This window comes from Hippocampus comes, unplaced genomic scaffold (assembly GCF_001891065.2).
Source record: "Hippocampus comes isolate QL1 unplaced genomic scaffold, H_comes_QL1_v1.1 scaffold299, whole genome shotgun sequence".
In the NCBI taxonomy this organism is placed as follows: domain Eukaryota; kingdom Metazoa; phylum Chordata; class Actinopteri; order Syngnathiformes; family Syngnathidae; genus Hippocampus; species Hippocampus comes.
In genome coordinates, this window is record NW_017805694.1 from 577,212 (window position 1) to 580,655 (window position 3,444).

The following is a 3,444-nucleotide window of genomic DNA, read 5'->3' on the forward strand; positions in this document are numbered from 1 at the left end:
AAGTTTTTTTTTTTTTTTTTTTTTTTTTTTTAAACCTGTGAATTGTGCTCCTCTCATGTCAGTAGAATTGAGTGGAGGGGGCCACTTCACCCCTCCCGCATGATTGTAGATTTATTTTTTATGGCCGTCTTTGTAGTTGTGTGACTCGCCGACGCTCTCGACAGTGAGGTGCCCCACACAAAATGTCCGCCAGAGCTAGCACGCAGTTTCTTAGGGTTGCAAATTGCACTTAAAAAAAAAAATAGACATTTAATTCCTATGGAAAATGTATTTCACACTTCACAAATTTCCAGTTTTGCAATCCCAGTGTTGAGCAAACTTTATGGAGCCAAAGCGCCATCTAGTGGAAGAACATTGAATAGTTTTGATTGCCGCCATACGCCGCTGGCTTCGATAGGTGAACAAAGATGATATTAAGTGTTGTGCTCAATAAACTTTGAGACCAATGTCGTGAAATAGGATCAATTTTGCCGATCAAAAACGAGAACGACTGGGCGGGCGTCTCTCGCCGTGTCCGTGGTGCTGGCGCAAATCGGGCGCCAACTCCTTACACTCTTCTCCGATGGCGGTCTCAGCTCACAGCCGGGTCGGCGTGTCCTTTTGGAATTTGCTGAGTTTGTGTTTTTTAGACATTTAATTCCTGCTCTTTTGTGCTTGTTTTGTTGAATTTGCGACTCTTGACTTCCTCCCACGGACTCGCCACCTCACTGACGGCAGGTGCCACCAGGACGTCACCGATCATCGACGTGGACTTTTGAATCCGTCATCAGCACAAAGCCTCTGAGCAAATTGACCCGTTTCAACGCTCCAGCCGGGAAGCGGGAGGGAGGAAGGCCCCATTTTGATATTTTTCTAAAAATGACGCATTCCGACTTTTTCGCCTTTGAAAGTCACCCTGGAAAAGCAATATGGATGACTGATATGAGTGACTCTGTATCTTGTTCTTCATTTGACTTCCGACCGTCTTCACGCGCGACTTCAACCGCAGGCAGCTTCCACACAATGGACACAAATACGACTGGAGTTCCGTGGGTATGGATTTTTTTTTTAAATCGTATTTATGATCAAGTAGGCAATGTAACCTCAAATAAATGGCATCCTGAGCACATGGTCCCTTCTGTTGTCGTTTTCCATTTATAACTGTCAAAAATCAGTTCAAAAGTGACCGACCGGCGTTCACCCTGGGCCATATTCTCAGCCCACTTAGAATCTGCACACACACACACTCTCACCTCGACGTCTTCTGACCGACCCTGCTGCACGTCACCCGTGAGTGTGCACCCATTAAAAAAAAGACTCGTAATTCATTGAATTCTCAAATGCATTTTGCCCTTTACGAGTGACCTTTGGCCTTGTGGAAACATCAGTGTGTAAATGTCAAAAGACTTTTTGCCCAACTTGCTCTTTGAGCCACGAAATTGTCTGAGGATGTCCACCGGTCTGCCTCTCTGTGACTCCTCCAGTCTCTGTCGCAATCTCTGGAGGCATTTTGCCTCCCCCTCTCTACCCAATGTCCCGAACTTTTTTTTGTCTGATTCGTCACGTCTCAGGTGAGCCCGTCTGGCGGAGGCAAAGCAAAACCTCGGAAGGGGGCGGAGAGGCTTATGCGCAATTAATTCCGACAGGCTGGAGGCGGCAACAACCGGAGCGGACAAACCAGCGGAGAGAGCGACCGAGCGCAGGCGAGAAAACTTGGGAGCAACGACGACAAGGTCGCATCCGTCCGGGTGAGCCGAGCGCACCTCATCCAACTTGCTCCGTGCAATCCAAAACGCCTTGGATCAAAATTCATCTCCCGTTTGACAGAAGAGTCACGAGCGTTTTGGCCGGGACGACCGTCTTGGGTTTCTGAGGCAAGTTCACCTCCCGCTAAGCCTTCCAATGTTTGTTTTGGCCCGCTAATCCACTTTGCCTTCGGCCGGGCGCGCCGGCACCGGATGCAAAGTGGATTGAAATGATAACAAAAAGCCATCGTGCTCAATTGTACATCTCTTCCTGTTTGGCTTTCACGTCCTTAAACTGGTCGATGCCCACAAAACGGGAAATGATCATCGTTCGAGACAGAAGATCAAAAAAAATCAAATATTGGTGTTCTCGTGTCATGTGACTTCAAAAGTGATGGACGAGGATAAAGTTCATTTGACGCAGTCCCGAAACATTTTTCAAGGACTATTCTAGAATGCATTTCAATAGTTTGGATTAAAACGAGGCCTTTCAAGTTTTTTTTTTTTTTTTGGAACAGGGTTCCCACTCTTCCACTTGCTTTTTATTTATGGACCTTTTAAGGACGTTTGAGGGCTAATGTAGCCATTTTTAAGGACTTTTTCTCCATTCAGCAGGGGATTCACGGTCGATTTAATGCCCGCTCAGCAATATGCGGGTTGAACAGAAAGCCGCATCGCACTGAGCTGGTGTTCAAATCATACTGGATGTAAAATTTCCATTTTTCGACCTGTATAATAGGTAGGAAAATGAAAAAAAAAAAACGAATTCATTCTCAAATAAAGTGCAGTCAGTAAATTTTTAATGTAGATCAATATCAAACTTCAATTTATTTTCGAATAAAAATAAATTTGAAGGATTTTTATTAATTTGAGAAGCTTTCCCTGACAATAAAGAGCAATTAAGAACATCATTTTTCTTTTTTTATGGATTTTTATGAACTTTAAGGACCCGTGGGAACCCTGTGTAACTGCAGTCTTTTTTTTTTTTTTTTTTGGACGGGCGTTCAAATTTTGCACATCATGTGAATTGTTTTGTGTACCGGTATTTGTTTATTGAGGTGAATATATGGAGTGGACACGTTGTGGTTAATGATCACCGGATGACACATCCAAACAAGCCAGATGACGGCAGATGGAGGCCGCCTAAAGGGATTACACCACGCAACTCTTTTAGCGCTCCGAGGCCACTCGCTCGAGTTTGGCGGACATCCAATTGTTAGCCAAGAGGAAAGGAGTCACTCGGGGTCAAGTTCATGCCAGGCTGCCGGGGGGGCGGAGGAACAAAAACCATTCAAGGCCGTACGGCTCCATCATATCATCTCCCGGGCCGAAGTGATGCCGGGAAACTGGGAGGCTGCTTGCCAGTGGGGGCGAGTGAACTTGCTTTGTGGACTCAGGTAGATTTTTTTCTCCCCCCACCCCCTGGGGCTCTTTTGACTTTTGTCAAATCAAGTCACCACCCTGAACCACAAACAGTCTCAAAGGGCTTCGCCTGGCCGCACTTGACAAATATTCATGACGCCCCGTGACTTTAACCACCAGGAGGGCAAAAACAACTCCAAACTGAGAGGCCTTGAGAAGGGGCCGCAGATGGGGAGAATCCCCCTTCTGGCATGCCGAGTACTAGTAACAATGAAAACGCGTGAGGTTTGATTATTATTTTTTACCTGGTGTCAGGTATGCTATTTTGAAGTTTCTGACACGGCAGGGTCTGTCATTT

The 3,444-nt window shown here is 45.9% G+C and overlaps 1 long non-coding RNA gene across 2 annotated transcripts; it reads left to right on the forward strand.

Annotated features, from left to right (window-relative positions):
* The first annotated feature begins 827 nt into the window (after window positions 1-827).
* Window positions 828-1,957, forward strand: LOC109523000 (uncharacterized). Of its 2 annotated transcripts, none has more exons than XR_002169676.1 (3): window positions 828-1,032; window positions 1,155-1,269; window positions 1,551-1,957. It is a non-coding gene; the product is annotated as an uncharacterized LOC109523000 (long non-coding RNA). The 2 variants fall into 2 exon arrangements; XR_002169675.1 differs by lacking the exon at window positions 1,155-1,269 and having other exon boundaries at window positions 1,551-1,727; window positions 1,807-1,957.
* The last annotated feature ends 1,487 nt before the right edge of the window (window positions 1,958-3,444 follow it).